This window comes from Miscanthus floridulus, chromosome 9, assembly GCF_019320115.1.
Source record: "Miscanthus floridulus cultivar M001 chromosome 9, ASM1932011v1, whole genome shotgun sequence".
NCBI lineage: Eukaryota > Viridiplantae > Streptophyta > Magnoliopsida > Poales > Poaceae > Miscanthus > Miscanthus floridulus.
In genome coordinates, this window is record NC_089588.1 from 42361120 (window position 1) to 42380545 (window position 19426).

General features: G+C 48.9%; 2 pseudogenes; one reads left to right on the forward strand and one right to left on the reverse strand.

Moving 5' to 3' along the window:
* Positions 1 to 2027: 2027 nt before the first annotated feature.
* LOC136479726 (probable cinnamyl alcohol dehydrogenase 1) lies at positions 2028 to 4360 on the reverse strand (annotated as a pseudogene).
* A 426-nt stretch (positions 4361 to 4786) lies between these two features.
* LOC136481819 (uncharacterized) lies at positions 4787 to 17367 on the forward strand (annotated as a pseudogene).
* The last annotated feature ends 2059 nt before the right edge of the window (positions 17368 to 19426 follow it).

Sequence of the window (19426 nt, forward strand, 5' to 3'; positions counted from 1 at the left end):
TGGTTCCTTTCGTTCTTGTTAGCTTGTCTATGGAACATAATGCCTCTGTATTGCAAATGTCGGCATTTCAGTACTGCAAGCCCGAACAGTGAAAGAAGAGGTATTTTTTTTGGAACCATTCATCTCTGACTCTGAAACTGGCGCATTCTTTCTAAAGCTGGTGGATGCAAAGATGAGGTTACGAAAGCAAAACTGAGGACAAGAATCAGACTGGAATGGACGAATGATTATCTATATTAGATTTGTGCCACTGTCTTGGATTCAGAACTGACCAATTGGTTTGATTTATAGCGGCAAATCTCCAAATAATGGGACGAATTGAGGGGTGTCGATGCAATGCGGTCGAGAGGACGCAGGAGGGAGCGCATCAATGGACTTATGGACGGCCACAAGTGAGCGAGGGAAGGGAGCACCATGCATACCCAAATAAAATGGGTATGGCAACATTAATGAGCACCGAGCACTAGGCCTGGGCAAAAAATACCGAGAACCAAACCGAAAATACCAAAACTGATTTTTTCGGTACCCTATTCGGTTCCTAAATCCCAGGACCTCGGAAAACCGAATTTACTGAGCTATGTGAAATGTGCTAAGTTTGAGTGTTGTTATATGATTGATAGTACTATTGTAGACTATTATATTATGTATTTGTGGTAGTCTACTATAGTCTTGTGGACATTTATATGTATGTATTTGGCACTATGGGGCTGTTTGGCTGCTGGTTTCAACGGCTTTTCAACGCTTCAGTAGCCCCAATCTCTCTCACAGAATACTATTGAAACAACCGTAAATAAGTCTTGCCGAACAGCCCCTATTATTTTCTATGAAATCATGTCAAAATTAGCGTTTGAACCTGCTATTACATGTCCATGTTATCAGTTCGGTATTTTTCGGTAAATACCGAATCCGAACCAAAAATAACGAAACCGAATTTCCTCGGTACCGATTTTTGGAAGGAACCGATCGTTACATATTTTCCGAGGAACCGAATTTCTGTGGGAACCGAAGTAACGAACCCATCGGTTTGGTAATACCGAATGCGCCTACCGAGCACATCAATGGTGGCCTTGATTGAGTGTTAGGGAAGGGGTGACCGACACTGATGCGGCCATGTGGGTGCCATCGTGCCAGTGCAACGTGCACCGATTCTCGGTTTGCTTGACCGGTGTGGAAGCCATGCGTGTGGAATTGGAATCGATTTCAAGGTGATTGGACAATGACCTAGGGATTCTGATTCCTTTGCATTGGTTGATGAGAACTAATCCAAATGAGAGAATCCTGATTCCAAGATTAAGAGATGGCATATTGTTGTCGGTAAATTGTTAGAGGGATGGCCAATTGCTAGAGGTGGCCAATTGCTCGAGGGATGACATTGTTGTCGGTAAATCTAGGTTCAACGACTAGATGATCATATTGCGGTTAAAAAACCATTTGTAGTTTATCAAAACTAGTATGTCCATGGACCTCGCTACCTTACTAGAAAAAAATCATATCTACCAATAGTATTTTAAATTCTATCTGTTGTATTTAATATTTCACGTCGGAAGTGTGAAACTAAGGTTGAAACAGCATGAGATTGCTTACTTTCTGAAGGAGAGTGATCGTAAAGAATCAAAATGAGGTCCAAAAGGCGGTGTAATTTGGAACATTCCATTCATTTTTCTACCAGATGTTTTCTTAAAAGAAAAAGGATATGAGTGAATAAAAACATAGCAATTTTTTTGATAGACATGTGCGACAGTGTTCTAGTTGGACTCAAACTGTTGCATGTAAAAGAGCACTACTGCTCATTTGGGCATTGTAGGCAGACTTGTAAGCTCTTATTTATCGGAGCAAGCAGCAAAACTAGGACTAGGAGGTATTGTGGAAGTGGAACACATCAGTGCCTTATTTATAGAGCGACTTTATCATCACAAACAAACTTATTTCCCCCTATTATTTATCATGTTTACACTTTATTTGGAATGAGTCACATTGTGATTGCTCTCATACATTGACAAAAAGACGAGAGCATGTGAATGAGCATGCTACTTGAAAGAGTTCTCAATGTCGATTACAAAACGGTATTTAAGATCTCGATTAACAAGCCTCGCGAGAACCTCGTTGATATAAAAAACTTGACCTGCGGGGGTTATGACGGCCCACGGGTTTCCCTTTAAGAAGAAGATCTTCTCACACAGATCAAGAAAACCCCCGAACCCCCGCCCCCATCCTGACGCATGAGGTACCGTTACCCTGTGAGAACCGGGCCGGGACCTTCTACTGCGCTTTGGCACCTGGGGACGGGCGAGGGGATTTTTTTAACCTCAGCCTGAAATCCGCTCCCACGGGGAGTCGAACGCAGGACCTGAGGAGTGCCGCTGGGTCACCTAACCGTTTGAGCTAGGCGCCCTTTGGCGATCTCAATCTCTGGATAGATTTTGTTCTCTGCACAAAAGGTGACCATTTCTTGGATGTCTTTTGTACCCCCAATAATACTACCAGACAAGGTCCGCCCACCTATAAAAAGAAGTTTAGGTTAAATCTAAATGATTTTGCTTTTGTTACCACGTTTATATATTTTCACTACACAAGTGTCAGGACAGAGAACTACAACAATTGAGGCTTGCAGGGTGCATTTTGATCTCACCTGGAAAGCACACTATTGTCATCACACCACCAACTTTAAGGAGTGAGAGATATGGATCAAATGGATGGTCACCAGCAGCAGTCTCAACTATGAAGTGCAGGGAGTTTTTCAGGGACTGCAAAAGCAAGAGATCATATAGTCACGATCAGTTTTCAGGTTAAGCAGAACAAACATTATTTTGCAACGTATCTTTATTCTCAGCATAAGAAACTGTCCATGGTCATAATTTTGATCAAGATTCGAGAAGTTTGACTTAAGACAAAAGTACAAAACTAAATTGTCTCATATTTTGGAACTATCAAGTACTAGGTATGTTGATACTGTGCAATGTGCAATACCTTCATCTGTTGTGTGTCTGATGATATAACAAAATTAACTGCTCCAAGGAGGCTAATGGCTTCTTCTCTCTTTGATTCACTTGTACTGAAAACTGTGACCTTGAGACCAAAGGCTTTACCAAATTTCACTGCCATGTGACCCTGACCACCGAGTCCAATGACTCCTAGTGACTTTCCATGTTGGTTCATGTTGTGTCGCACCATTGGAGTATAAACAGTGACTCCAGCACATCGAAGAGGTGCTGCCTTTGCCAAAGGGTAGCCATCGGGTATTTTTGAAGCAGTACCTAAAATGTCAATTAATAATCAACAGAAAATTTTACCTTATAGAAAAGTTGTATTGAACCAGGATCAAGGTATAACTTATATGGGCCATATATATTATTCTTTCATCATTTACTGATTTCGATAAAAATGGTTGGACAACAATAACACAAATTTTACTCACCTCCCATAAGAGACTACACAGTATGATTACATAGGCATATGAAATTACAGTGGAACAAAGTAAACTTGGAGTATATTTTCATCCCTAAAATTACCTTTTATCAATAAAAAAAATTCTTGTTTGCACATCCAACTAAAATGGTACCGTCTTACCTTTCATGGACTACAATGTGAGTGGAGTAGTCCCCCTTTGTGATAGTTCCATCACTATCAGTTCCGTTGTAAGTAAAAACTGATTTTGGGCAATAGTTCTCTAGAGAGCTGTTGCAGTTCTTACAATCCCGGCATGAGTTCACATAGGTTCCCACACCTACATGGTCACCCACTTTAAAGTCTTTGACTTCTGTACCAACCTTAGTTACAACCCTAGCTATCTCGTGCCTGCACAAATTAATATATAGTACAAACACCACTTTTAGACAATGAGCATCACTTAATCAGTACACCTAACTATGATGTTCTTTTTTTTCCTCCGAGGGATTCAATGTATATATTGCTCTGAAGAAACTTACCTAGGAACCAAAGGATATCGCGAATCATTATGCTTATTTTGTGTCCAATTGACGTCAACATAACAGACTCCACAGTATATGATCTTCAATGAAATGTCGCTGCCTTGTACTGCTCTGAAAATTATCATACACATAGTAGCTCCAATAAGAAGGCGTTCTGAAAATGAATCCAATAAGCTAGCTGCAGAAAAGACAAGCGACAGTGGACTGCACACGCCCGTATAAAGCAACACGCGCCGTGCAAATTTCACGATTTAGTTAGTTTGATTGACACACCACAAGCAAAAATACATGCACTACTTGTTCAACACTTGATGTGCTCATTTAAAAATAGCCACTAAAGACACTGTGCCGCCGCTCGGGGACCTCGTCCGGTCAGCGACCCGCGCCGCCGCTCGGGGGACCTCGCACGTGCCCTCGCCGGCCGCGGCCATGGAGGACTGCCCCGCCGCAGGCCTTCGGTAGGTGGGCGTCGTGCCTGGAAATGTTGCAGCCGGTCTCACCCACTGGAGAAGTTTGAGTCGATGGGTCTGACCGGTCCGTTCGCTGCTAGCGGGTGCGCTCTCTAGTGCCGGACCCGAATAACGAACAACGGACCCAATAACACCCAATAGACAGCACGGATCTCAAAGCAAATTGATGGTCCAAAATTCAACAGATAAAAGGCAAAGAAATATGTTGACAGGAATATAGCAAAATTCAAAAAAAATAACGGAGAGAGAACATTGTGATCTACTCACTCCCCTCCAAAATCCGCTCAATCCAAACTGAAACCCTAGGCTTGGCTTGTGGTACTCACTCCCCTCCAAAATCCGCGTGAATCTGCGCTCTTCTACTCCGATTGCCACATCGCGGTGGCAATGGATTCGACGGGGAAGATCACGGAGCCTCCTCGGCGGCCACCGCAAGCGGCATCCGCGGCCCTGATATCCGCGGTTCTGGGCAACGACGACATCCTCCTCCGCCTCGATTTCCCCACCTACCTCATCCACGCCGCCACCGTCACCAAGCGCTGGCTCAGGCATGCCTCCGACCCCACATTCCTCCGCCGCTTCCACGGCCTCCACCCGCCCCGCCTCCTCGGGTTCTACCTCAACAGCAGCGAGTTCTAGCTACGCTTCATACAACTACCACCGCCCCCCGGAGCTGGTCACAGTCATCCGCCGTGGCAAGTTTGATTTGGGCAGAGGCGTCGGACACGTGTTGGACTGCCGCAATGGCTGTCTCATCATCTACCTGACGCCAAATGACTGTACTAGGCCCAGGCAAAAAACTGTGTGCAGACCGTTTGTGAGGAGAAGGAACTTGGGGAAGAAGATAGAAGAAGAACAGTAAATAGAGAGAAGGTGGGAGACGGCACAATGGGCGGAATTACTCAGTGTTGTCCACCGTTTGAAAATTACATGACCCGTTTCCTTCTCGCCACTCTACTCTTATACTCTCTTACTCTCTTCATTACACAGCCCACATTGGGCCAACCACTCGGGTATTGGGCTAGACGGCACGTTTGGACCTGGACGAAGTAGCAGTCCCTTTGATCAAGTTGGGTGCAGTCGCGGCATCGTCTTCATCAGTGTCAGCAGCAGGGGAGCGCTTGGTGCTGACATTCCCCCCTCTTCGGAGTCGACTTGTCCCCATGCCGGCGCTCGGGGAAACAGCTAGCGCAGCTGGATCAACGGCTCCCAGGTGGATAGCTCAGGTGGCATATGAGACCACTGGATTAGACCCTACTCTGTCGGTCGATCACCAGAGGTCCAGCGACGCTTTAACACACGAACAGGCACCTGGAAGCGCTGCAAGGCAGAAGGAATAGTGGTGGATACCTGTTGTGCATCCGGAGATAAGCGTAGCTAGGAAACCTGGAAAACCGGGTGAATAGCGGCGCCCGGCGGAAGCAAGAGCTTGTAAGAAACAGCCCCAATCTTCTCCAAAATCTGGAAAGGGCCGAAGAACCGGAAAGAAAGTTTGTTGCCAGAACGGCGAACCAAGGAAGACTGTATGTACGGCTGGAGCTTCAAGTACACCATATCACCAACAGCAAAGGTACGCTCTAAGCGACCCTTGTCTGCCTGCCGCTTCATACGGGCCCGAGGGCGGAGCAGGGGCTGCTTGATCAAGTCTTGCATCATCTCATGATCAGCCATCCATTGATGTAACTCTAGAACGGGTGCCACAGAATGGAGGTCCAAGGCAAGGAGGTGTGGAGGGAAGCCATAGTGTACCTCAAAAGGAGATCGCCCGAGAGCTGAATGAGTCGAGGTATTATACCAGAAATCTGCCTAAGGCAGCCATCAGCTCCCTTGACTTGGACACGCGTGGACGAAGCAGCACAAAAACGTCTCAACACACTGGTTGACACGCTCGGTTTGCCCATCCGTCTACGGATGGTATACCGAACTGAGGCGGAGGTCAGACCCTGCAGCTTTGAACAGCAACTGCCATTGATGACTGGTAAAGATGTGATAATGGTCAGAGATTATTGCCTTGGGAAGCCCGTGCAACCGATAAATTTTGATCCATGAAGGCACGAGCCATAGTGGCAGCGGTGAAGGGGTGACGCAGCGGAATGAATTGGGAAAACTTCGAAAATTTGTCAACGACAACCAAGATGGCATTGTAAGAACCTGGACTGAGGCAAACCTTCGATGAAGTCCAGTGATACGACTTCCCAGGAAGCTATTGGGACTGGTAGCGGTTGGAGTAGACCGAGGTAACGGGCGCGATCGGGCTTAGACTGAAGGCATACCGAACAGGATTGAACAAATGCCCAGATATCATTCTTCATGCCGTGCCAAAAGAACAACTGCTTGACTTTGATATATGTAGCTTGACCACCCAAGTGGCCACCCACTGGACTTGCGTGCAATGCCGAGAGAACCTTGAGCTGCATCTATTTGTTAGCCCCGAGCCAGACGCGGTTTTTATGCCGAATGACACCTTGAACCAGGGTGAACGGTGGGCGAGAGTCGGGGCGAGCAGCTAACTGTTGGAGCAGTTCCAATGCAGCTGGATCAGATTGATACCCGACAATGACTTCCTCCAGCCAAGAGTGAGTGACAGACGAAATAGCATAAGATTGCTGACTATGGGCTCGACGGGAAAGAGCGTTGGCTGCTCCATTGTCAGCCCCTTTCTTGTAAATAATCTTGTACTGCAACCCCAGTAATTTAGCAAACATTTTTTGCTGCCAAGCTGTATGCAAACGCTGCTCATTCAAATGTATGAGGCTGCGATGATCCGTGTGAATGAAGAACTCGGCCTGCCGTAAGTAATGGCGCCAATGTTTGACTGCTAGCAAGACCGCCAAATACTCCTTTTCGTACACAGAGAGGTCCTGGTTCCGTGGACTAAGAGCCTTATTGATGAATGCAAGCGGATGGCCATTCTGTTGAAGGACAGCGCCCACACCAGACCCAGAGGCATCTGTCTCTATATGGAAGGGTACACTGAAGTCCGGCAAGGCTAAGACAGGAGCTGAACATAAGGCTTGCTTGAGGACTGTGAATGCCTTGGCATGGGTGTCAGTCCAAATGAACAGCTGGTCTTTCTTGAGAAGATCTGTCAATGGCTCGGCAATGACACTGAAATGGAGCACGAACTTCCTGTAGTAACCGGCCAATTGGAGGAATCCATGCAGTTCCTTAACAGAAGAAGGGACCGGCCAGTCCATCACTGCCTGAACTTTAGCTAGATCTGTGGAAAGACCAGCACTGCTCACAACATGGCCGAGGTAAGAGATGGACTCCCTGGCAAATGTGCACTTCGATAGTTTGAGCTTCTGTTGGTTAGCGCGCAGCCACTGAAAGACTTGCCTGAGGTGATCCACATGAGCTTCGAAGCTTGGGCTGTAGACAAGTATGTCATCGAAGAAGACCAACACAAAGTGGCGCACTAGGGAGGCCAAACACCATGACACGGAACTCGTACTGACCTTGGTAAATTTGAAAGGTGGTTTTGAACTCTTCACCGGGCTACAACAGAATTTGATGAAATCCCTCTCTCAAATCCAGTGTTGAGAACCTATTTTGCAGTGCGCCAACTCGTCCATTAACTGATCAAACACTGGTACCACAAACTTGAACTTCCGAGTCAGAGCATTGAGGTGCCTGAAGTCAACACAAAACCGACACGAGCCATCTTTCTTCCTGACGAGCAGCACAGGAGAGGAGAAGGAGCTGGAACTCGGTTGGAATGATTCCCTGCGACAACATCTTCTGAACTTGGCGTTCAATCTCATCTTTCAGCTTTGGGGGGTATCAGTACTGGCCGAATGAACACCTGCTGCGCTCCTGGTATCAGTGGAATTTCATGATTGCAGGCGCGGGGAGGAGGAAGTGATGTAGCTGGACTGAAGATGTCCGAGAACTCGTCAAGCAGCTGACTGACAGGTGGAGGGACTGGAACTGGATCAGCAGATGAACTTGGTTCAGAATCAGTGACAGCCAACTTGTAAGCAGGATTTGATCAGGGGCATCAAGTAACTGTCCCTGCAGCACATGGATGCGACCCTCATAAGGAATTGCCAACCATTTGAGCCGCCAGTGCACCGGCATAGGGCTATAAGTCTCCAACCAGTCCATACCCACAATAGCATCGAAGAAAGCCAATGACAGGACCCTAAAATCTGTGTGGAAAGAGAACGAACTGACTGACCAACTAACATTGCGTAGCAGCTCTGAACTCTGGAGAATACCCCCACCCGCAAACTGGCCAAGGGAACAGAGTCTGAATGATGAAGCCGTGCAGCCAAAGCAGTAATGATAAAGGACGAAGAACTGCCGGAGTCCACCGGAATCTGCACGGGATGTCAGAAATTGTACCCAAAAGCCTGATTGTGCGAGCAGCCGGAATTCCAGAAATAGCTAACTTGGAGATGGCTAGAAACAACTGTTCTGAATGTACTTCATCGGCTGGAGGAGCATCGGAGGTCTCAACAGAAGACAGAGACTCTTGTTAGAATAATCTACTGCTTCCTTGGGTGAACACATAGAAGGGGAAGGCGGCATCGAAAAATGGTGGAGGACTTCTTCCTCCGCCTGCAGACGCTCATCAACAAGCTGAACAGCCATGGCGTCACCATCGACGAAGAGGAGGCGATCTCCAAGTACCTCCACTCTGTGCCAGCAAAGTATATCCAGATCGCTCTCTCCATAGAGACGATGCTGGACTTGTCCACCTTCACCATTGGGGATGTGACAGGGCGTCTGCGGGCGGTGGACGAGCGCCTGGAGCAGGCGACAACAATGAAGGACAGCGGCAAACTGCTGCTAACAGAGGAGGAGTGGGCTGCTCGGAGGAACTCCAGGAAGGCAGCCTCCTCCAGCCGTGGTGGCGATGGCAAGTGCCGTGGCAAGGCTTCCTCGGAGAAGAAGAAGCAGGTCGACCCCAATGCCTGCACGCGCTATGGGAAGATGGGCCATTGGGCACGGGAGTGCCCAAATCGCAAGCAGGAGAAGAAGGCTGAAGCTCATCTGGCGCAAGCTGATGATGAGGATGATGCCACTATCCTGATGGCGACGTTCTGTGCACTGCACTGACATCGAGGCCGAGTAGAAGGAAGAGGCGACGACGATGGAAGGACCTGCGAAGGCCCTAAAAACTGTCAACCTCGACGAACCACGCGCCCAAGTCCACCTCGGACGTGTGGACGCCGAACCAGGAGCAGCGGTGGTATCTGGACTCTGGTGCCAGCAACCACCTGACGAGCTCCAAGGCATCCTTCTCCGAGCTCGACGACGATGTTACAGGTACGGTGAAGTTTGGTGATGGCTCAAGGGTGGCTATCCAAGGGCACGGCACCATCATCTTCAGGTGCCAGAACAGGGAGCACCGCGCGCTAACGGATGTATATTACATCCCGCAGCTACGTTCCAGCATCATCAGCATTGTTCAGCTGGATGAGCGCGGTAGCGAGGTACTGATCAAGGACGGAGTCCTTAAGATCAGGGACCTGGGAGCAGTGACTTTTTGCCAAGGTGAAGAGGTCCCTAAACCGATTCTACCTACTCGACCTGAAGGTAGAGCAGCCGGTGTGCCTAGGCAGCAAGGCACACCAAGGAACCGTGGATGTGGCATGCCCGGTTCGGACAACTCAGCTTCGACGCGCTTGGTCGGCTAGAGAAGATGGTCCGAGGGCTACCCCACATCAAGCACGGAGGCGAGCTATGTGACAGCTGCCTGGCCGGGAAGCAGAGGAGGCTACAATTCCCAAAGGCGGCCAAGTATCACAGCGAAGGATGCTCTCGTGCTCATCCACGGCGACCTCTGCGGGCCGATCACGCCAGCTACAAATGGTGGTCGGTGGTACTTCCTCCTGCTCATGGATGATTGCAGTCATTACATGTGGCTGCAACTTCCTGATGAGCAAGGACGAAGCGGCGGCGGTGATCAAGAAGTTTAAGATGTGCGCGGAGGTCGAGAGCGGCAAGAAGCTCCAAGTGCTGAGGACTGATCGCTGGCGGCGAATTCACTTCGGTGGAGTTCGCTGCGTACTGCGCGGATTCAGGGTGTGGTGCGACACCACACTACGCCGTACTCGCCACAATAGAATGGTGTGGTGGAGCGACGGAACCAGACGGTGGTCGGCATGGCCCGATCCATGATGAAGGCCAAAGGCATGCCGACAAAGGTTCTGGGGGGAGGCGGTGACCACGGCAGGTGTTCATCCTCAACCGCTGCTCCGACCAAAGCCCTGACGGGCAAGACCGTTCGAAGCTTGGTATGGGCGCAAGCCGAGCGTGTCCTTCCTCTGGACATTCGGCTGCATCGGCCACGTCAGGAAGACGAAGCTGAACCTCACCAAGCTGGAGGATAGGAGCACACCGATGGTGTTCCTAGGCTACGCGGAGGGTACCTAGGCGTACCAGCTCTACGACCCATGCAGGAGACAAGGTGCTTGTCTCACGCGACGTCGTGTTCGACGAGAAGGCAGCTTGGGACTAGGAGCAGTCCGAGCACGGGGGAAGCTGGCGGCTTCACCAGCACCTTCGTCAGTCGAGCACCTGGTCATCCACGGTGGTGGAGACACTGGGGAAGAGGTGCCGAGCACTCCGGAAGGGGTGCCGAGCACTCCAGCGGCAGAGCCGAGCACTCCTAGGGCAGTGCTGAGCACTTTGGGAGGGATGCCGAGCACTCCGGGAGGAGTGCCGAGCACTCCTAAAGGGATGCCGAGCATGCCAGGGGTGGCGCCAGGAGGTTCTGCAGTGGTGGCGACCACTCTAGGATGGGTGTCGAGCACTCCCGTGATGGAGCCAAGAGGTCTTGCAGTGGTGCCAACCACTCCAAGATTGAGGCTAAGCACTCCTATAGTTGTGCCGAGCACTGCAGGAGTAGTGATGAGCTATCCAGAAGTAGTGCCGAGCACTGCAACCAGGGTGCTGAGCACTCAAGGTGCTGTGTTGAGCACTCCGACGGAACAGGGAACTCCGTCAACACTGATTGAGTTCGCCTCACCTCCAAGTGACATCACTGAGTTTGTGGATGCCTTCCATGAAGGTGAGGGGGTGCGGTTCCGTAGGCTGGACGACATCGTCGGCGGCACAGGACCCTCAGGACTAGCTGGTCGGCTGCTCAATGACGCAGAGCTGCTGCTCGTCAGTGCAGAGGAACCACCCACGTTCGCTGCTGGCCGAGCGGGATGGAAACTGGTGATGGGCGATGCTGGAGGAGATGAAGGCGATCGAGGAAAACGAGACATGGCAGCTCGTCGATCCACCTCCAGGATGCCGTCCGATCAGCCTGAAGTGGGTGTACAAGGTCAAGCAGGATGAGCTCAGCGCCATTAGTCAAGCACAAGGCGTGCCTCATCACCCTAGGCTTTGTTCAGCGCGAGGGCATAGACTTCGAGGAGGTCTTTGCGCTAGTAGTGCGTATGGAGTCGGTCTGTTTGCTACTAGCCTTGGCAGCAGCAAAGGACTGGCGCGTCCATCACTTGGATGTTAAATCGGCCTTCCTCAACGGCGAGCTGGCGGAGACGGTCTTCGTCAGGCAACCTCTAGGTTTGTCATCAAGGGAGAGGAGCACAGGGTGCTCCGACTGCGCAAGGCGCTCTATGGGCTGCGACAGGCCCCACGAGCATGGAACGCCAAGCTTGACGCCACGCTGGGCGAGCTTGGGTTTCAATGGTGCACAACCGAGCACGCGCTCTACACGCGGCGACGGGGGAAGGAGGAGCTCATCGTCGGCGTGTATGTGGATGACTTGATCGTCACCGGCGCGCGCACGGAGGACATCAACAGGCTTCAAGCGCGAGATGGTGGCTCATTTTTGAATGAGCGATCTCGGCGCACTCTCCTACTACCTCGGCATCGAGGTGAGACATAGGGAAGGAGGAACTCACGCTCGGTCAAAGCACGTATGCCTCCAAGCTGTTGGAGCGGAGTGGCATGGCTGAGTGCAAGCCATGCGTGACTCCTGATGGAGGAGCGGCTGAAGCTGACGAAGGCCAGCACCACGGTGAAGGTGGATGCAACACTCTACCGGAGCATCGTCGGCGGTCTGCGCTACCTAGTCCACATGAGGCCGAACATTGCGTTCGCCGTGGGCTACGTCAGTCGCTTCATGGAGGATCCCAGAGAGGATCACTGGGCTAGCGGTGAAGCGGCTACTGCGCTACGTCAAAGGGACGGTGGATCAAGGGATCATCTTTTCCAAGACCGGCGGGAGTAGGCTATAGCTCACATGTGTTCAGCGATGCAGACATGGCGGGGGACATCGACTGGACGATGGAGCACCTCTGGCGTGCTCAGTCTTCCTCGGGTCGACCCCAATTTCATGGCTAGTCGCTGAAACAGAAGGTGGTGGCGTCATCTACGTGCGAGGCAGAGTACTGTAGCGGCGGCCACAGCGGCGTGCCAAGTTGTGTGGCTACACCGGCTGCTGGGCGAGCTGACCGGTGTGGAAGCTCACCCACCAGCACTGATGGTGGACAACCAGCCTGCCATTGCCCTCGTGAAGAATTCGGTTCTGACACGACCAGAAGCTAAACACATCGACGTGAAGTTCCACTTCCTCAGGGACTAGTGTCGATGGAGGGCAGATCGTCATCGAGTTCGTCGAAACTGGTCGGCAACTCGTGGACGTCCTCACCAAGCCGCTCGGACGTCTTCGACTCACGGAGCTTGAAAGAGATGATCGACATGGAGGGGGTACAAGGGATAGCAGTAGGATTAGGGGAAGAATTGTTAGAATAATCTACTGCTTCCTTGTATGAACACACAGCAAGGGAAGGCGGCACCGAAAATGGCTTCCCTACTGTGATACTGTAGCCGTTGCAGGTGCAGGCGCCGAACGGCTCACCTGCAGCACTGTAGCCACATGCAGAGGCCGGCACAGAGTCAGCCCTATATGTTATCTAGTTACTTGTTACAGCATGTGCGCTATACTAGGACTAGATGTATAGAGTTGTATAAATAGACTACCACGGCAACTCAGTAAAGAGAGTTCAGATTTGCCATCTCCCATACAGGGCTTCGGCCAACGCTTGGTGTCTTGTACTGTGTGTGTATGCTCTGTTCTCCCTCTTCTTCAACCTCTAGACATAGTGTGTGGGGACGGACAACGCTTGTTCGTGGTCGGCTTAGCTAGTGGGTGCTCGGCAACACTAGCGGGTGCTCAGGCAAGACTGGTGAGTGGTCGACTCACCTGAGCCGGTGATCCTGTGGGCTAATAACTCTCATAAAGCTTCGACGGCGTGTAGAACCTCTGGAGCTGCAGCGGTGATCTTTACTCCACTTGCATGGGCTTGTCCATGCGTGGAGGAGGCGGCAGGGGAAGTGTGGTCCGAGGCATGGATCGGCCTGAGGAAGTCCACTCAGCATGTCCAGGCGCTCGGGAAGGAGATGGAGCGCCGACTTCTTCCTGCACAAGAGCCATAGCCACGACAAGCATCGAGGTTTTGGGGCCGAGAAACAAGAATCATAGCTTTAAGATCAGCTCGCAGGCCATCGACAAAGCGCATGGTATAGAATAGTGGATCTGTGGAAGCAGAATAGGCTGAGTGATCGATCAAATCAGAGAAGCGTTCGACATAGTCCGACACCGTGGAAGTTTGTTTCACATGGAATAGCTTACGGATCAAGGCTTCGTGTTGGTCGCGATCAAAGCGCTCGTGTAGAGCCTGACAGAAAGATGACCAAGTGGCGGTGACCGGGGTGTTTTCGATTGACTGGTACCAGTGGGCAGCGGTGCCTTCAATGTACATGGAAGCGATGCCGACCTAAAGGGACGGATCGACGACGTACATGTTGAAGTATTTTTTGCAGCGAGAGCGCCAGAGGCGGGGACTTTCGCCGTCGAATTTGGAGAAGGGGAGTTTGGGAAGACAACTGGTGGTGTTAGGGGCAGAAGTATCGTGGTGGGCGTGAGGAGTGGGGAGCAAAGGCAAGGTGATCGGAGAACGGGGAGGTATGTAGACTGGCGGTGGATGGTGCGGAAGCGGAGGTGTCGAGCGCGGTAACGTCGGTGGAGGGGAGGGGGAGGAGGGTTAGGGCCCTTACCCATGACCGGGATATGGGTCCAGGTCATCACAGACCCGAGCCCACCATCCCGGTGATACGATGCATCGCAGTGCCCACGGGGCCCATCGGCGTTTGCTCCGGCAGGTGGGCGCATGGATGCCGAGGAAGGAGAGGCGACGGCGCTTGGCCGGGTAGGCGAAGTATCGAACACCTTGCGGTCGCGCTCCTACGACAGCTTCTTCACCTCGAGTTTGAGGTCGTCGATGAGTGCTTCAACCTCCGGATGCCAAGAGCCGTGGTCCGTGGCAGCAGCTTCGAGGGCGGCGACGCGGTCGTCGTGCTCGGCGTGGATCTGGTCGAAGCGGAAAGCCTCCAAGTTGGTGACGCGTTGGCCGATGTCGGTGGAAGTGTCGGCATAGGTGGATTCGAGGGCGTCGAGTCATTTGTCGACGGCGGCGATGCGGGCGGCACGGTTGAGCTTGAGATTGGCGAAGCGCCGCTCCCACTGGGCGTAATGCTCATCGAACCGACTATTGAAGTCGTCCTTCGACTTTTGGATTTCTTCCAAAACCAACTTGAGGGTCGGATCCATGGCGTCGAGGGATCGTTGCAGACGGGTGAAGTGTGGATGAGGGAAATCGGTGGCCAGGATGAGGACTGGAAGCTGATGCCAATTGTGAGGAGAAGGAACTTGGGGAAGAAGATAGAAGAAGAACAGGAAACAGAGAGAAGGTGGGAGACAGGCACAATGACCGGATTTACTCAGTGTTGTTCACCGTTTGAAAATTACATGACCCTGTTTCCTTCTCGCCTCTCTACTCTTATACTCTCTTACTCTCTTCATTACACAGCCCACATTGGGCCAACCACTCGAGTATTGGGCCGGACAACACGTTTGGGCCTTGACAAAGCAGCAGTCCTCTTTGATCAGCTTGGGTACAGTCGCGGCATCGTCTTCATCAGCTTCATCAGTGTCAGCAGCAGGGGAGGGCTGGGTGCTGACACCGTTGCACCCTGAGAGAGGAGCTTCGGCCCTTCCACTGCCCCGTATCGCTTTTTCCGGCTGATGACAGCGTTACCCACTACTCTACTAAATTCCTGTTCCATGATGATGGTGATGACGACATGGCCATCTCAGCGGTGGCCGTGATGCGCAACGAGTGGCATGCAAGGGTCCAGTCACAGGACTTTCAAGCTGGAGTCTGGAGTGAATGCCGAAATTCGGACCTGATACAGCTACCTGGACGGTGGAAGAGATGTCAACGCTTAGCTTTGCTGGCCAATGGCAAGATCTACATGATATGCATGGCGCAGTATATTCTTGGATTAGATGTCCAATCCATGAGCTTGTTCTCTATTCAACTCCCAAACGGTGTGGAGTATGAGTATGATACAAACATTGCCCTGTCCCGTGCAGAGGGTTCTGGATTCTGTCTCGTTCATGTGAGGAGGTTTCAGATCAGTGTCTGGCGCTACACTATGGACTATAAATATTATTTAGTCAAAGTTGATTTCTCGGAAGCATAAACGACAGATATTTAGAGACGGAGGGAGTACTCCATCCGTTCCAAAATAACTGTCATTCTCGTTTTCCTGAGAAATAACTTTGACTAATTTTATATAAAAAGGTAATAATATTTATAGTACATAATTAATATCATTAGATAGATGGTCGAATCTATTTTTATAATAAATTTATTTAGAGATACAAATATTGCACGTATTTTCTATAAATCTAGTCAAACTTGTGGCACGAAAACCCAAAACGATAGATAATTTGGGACGGATGGAGTATGGCTGGGCGTTGTGGCATGGGCATGCATGCTTCGAACCTGAAGATGGAGCAACGGCAGGAAGAAATGGATGGATGGCTTGCACAAGATAATGACGGGACGTTCTGTTTTTTTCACTTCGACGTTGGTAGGTTAGCGCATCTCGTCGCATCGGCAAAATTAGCAAGAACAAGGAAAAATTGTACTCCTCTTGTAAGCACACTTGACCCAGCCCAAGTTGTTGTGGTTCATCTGTGTACGGCACGTACGTTATGCAAAAAAAAAGAAGAAACAAGGAAAATTTCTCTCAGTATCACCGGTGGTAAATGTATAGATGTTTCTGTATGGGTTTTGAAGGAGCGACATTTGTAAGAGGACAAAAAAATCAAATATGCAAAAAAAGAATCTTTTTTCAGGTGCCAAAAAAATCAAATTGTTTGAAAATTCGTACCGCGTGAAAGCGTACTCCCCCTGTCCCAATATATGAGTCGTTTTAGGGGCGGGCGACACTACCAAGAAAGTGAACCAATGACCTGCATGCCCCTATGGTTATAATCATCACACTTGCATGGAACATCATTAAACTAATGGACTGTGGAGGGGTCAAAGACTGGTGCACCTAACTGGCTAGCCACTGGGACTAGTACGATGCTACACTGGGAGTAGAGAACGACACTCTTGCAGGGACAAAATTTGAACTCCTAAACAACTGATATTCTGGGACGGAGGGAGTAGTATAGTACTGCATTCGTCCATAAAAGCACCAGCAATGGTATAAGCTAGTTACTAACTCTAAGCCAACATTCTCAATTGTGTTAACTTTTTGCATATAGCTCATATATGGATAACCTCACAGTGACACTCTTATATGATCTTGGAATATGTGTATGAGCCTAACTCTTGCTCAAGAGCTACACTATGCGATTGGGAGCTGATCGATACAATTTCTTTGCATCAGGTGTTTGGGCCTAATGCAGATCCTACTTGGTGGTCTCTGGGTGCTGATGTTCGAGTGGCTGTGGTTGGGGATAATGGTGATTTTGTGTTCTTCAGATACAGAACGAAGTCTTCTACTTCCATATTTCAAGCAGGACAGTGGAGAAAGTGTATGAGCTAGCGCAAGATGAATCCCTGTACGGGGTCTCTCCCTTCATGATGGTTTGGCCTCCCACCTTTCCTACATTGAATGGTGGGCATGATAAGGATGAATGATCCCACAAAGTTTGTCCCCATTGAACTGTACAACGCCTTTTCTTGTTCTGTGTACTTCCATCTTTTTGTAGTGATCTAGATACTTAGATTAATTGTCTCCATCTAAATATAAGATATTGTTGCAGTTGTCAAATGTGCTTAGAAGTTTAGATCATGATGCTCTCATTTTGCCCTGAATCTAGTTTTTTGTAATCATAAACACTACATTGGGGCTAGTTAATAACACCACTTTCCCCATTGGTCGTACAACTGGTATAATTGGTAATAGTTTTGTTTGTCAAGCTGATGTCCCCCAATTTTTACCATAGTTTACTACTTCCATTTCTATATATTAGGGAAACATTTTTTCTCCCCATTTTGTTGGGGTCTGATTCACCACTTTCTTCCTATTTTCCCCTGATTTTTTACCGTTGGGAATAGTGCCTGCAAATAAATTACTTGGCTCCGCCGTCAACAGCTTCTTTCTTCTGCTTCATATCGCCATCATGAGAGGATTGGGAGTTTCAAAGGCTGCAAGCTATAAATGGAGACCATGCAGCTGGTGTATTTTTTCCATGCATGCACAAACAGCATGACTAATATAGTCTTTTTTCTTGTTATAATGATTTTGATGTTCTTTAATCTGCGTGTTTAGAGCTAAAATGCCTAACGAAAATAAATAGAGGGAGTAGTATTTTTAAAGTTAAAACATAAAGCAAAGATTTTTGAGAAGTTTAGCCTAATGAAAAGCTAGTTTCCTCACAAAAAAAAACAAACAAATGAAAAGCTGAATTCGTCAACTACCGGCCCCTTTTATCATTCATCACATAACAACTTGAATTGAATGTGGAACTTCCACTGATTGTTGGCATTTCACAAAATCATTCAGTACTACACAAATGATTTAAATTAATTCCTGATTTTACATCATGGTTGACAGTTGAGGTATCATTATGTAAAGATACATTAGTTTTGCGGATATCTCTAACTGCATTCTAGAAATAGAATCCATGCAGTTCACCCTTAATTTTTGTTCAGGACTGTTCACATGGCCGCTTAAACATGCCTGGAACTGGAAAAGAATGCAAGTGCTCATTACTAACTCTTTTTTCATATGTTTTTTTTTCTATATTTCTTTTTTGCGGAAAATAGGGAAAATGACTCAAGGTCAAACCCTTTGACATTTCTCTACACTTGGTTTTTTTATGTAGACAAACCTTACTAGCTTGCTATTATCAATTTGTCAAGTACTGCATGTAGCAGTGTTGTCTAATCTGTTCCTATTTATGTTTGTACTTAACCTTATCAGAGCAAGGTGCCAGATTGGGCCAAGAACAAGTCATGAAGGCACAGGCTCATTCTGCATCACTGGTACTGAGGGATTCTGGATTGGTGGTAGATCAGTAGATGGGTGGTTTGTACTACTAGAATGAAGTGGTTTCTGAAGTATCAGGCGGTTGCAGCTGTGTTAGGTGTTGAGTTCTTTCGGTGCATTAGCTAATTCTATTTGGCAGGCCTCTAAGCCACTTTGCTGTTAAATACTTAAATCTTTTCCTAGCATGTGACATGTTTGGAAGGGATATTACTGACCCTTTAAACCTCCTGTGGACCCTTTTAACCACGGACTGTGGTCACCCATGGTTGGGAAAAAAAATCTTGTTGGAGCATATCAGTGGGAATGTGGGATGAGGTCTTAATGTGTTTTACATGAATGTTTTTCATCTAGGAAAAAAAGGACTAGATGTTATATTATCAAAGTACTATGAATACTGATGAGTATTTCTCATGTCAGGTTAGAATCATCCCAGTCATGTATAGAACTCTAGGTTAAGTCTATACTGGTGGAAGTGTCAAGTCGATACAGCCATACTGGTTTAGATTTGAAGGTTTAGAACTCTAGATGTTGCTTAATGAATTTAAAGGTTTAGCATGTTTAATTAACCAGCGGTTGGAGCCCTCCTGCACGGCTGCACCGTTCATTATTGTGTGGCCAGCTGAATTCTGCAATGTACTTCATTTTAGCCAAAACTTGTAATCTTCTCGATGTTTATTTGTGTCCATAAAGTTTAAGCAGCCCAGT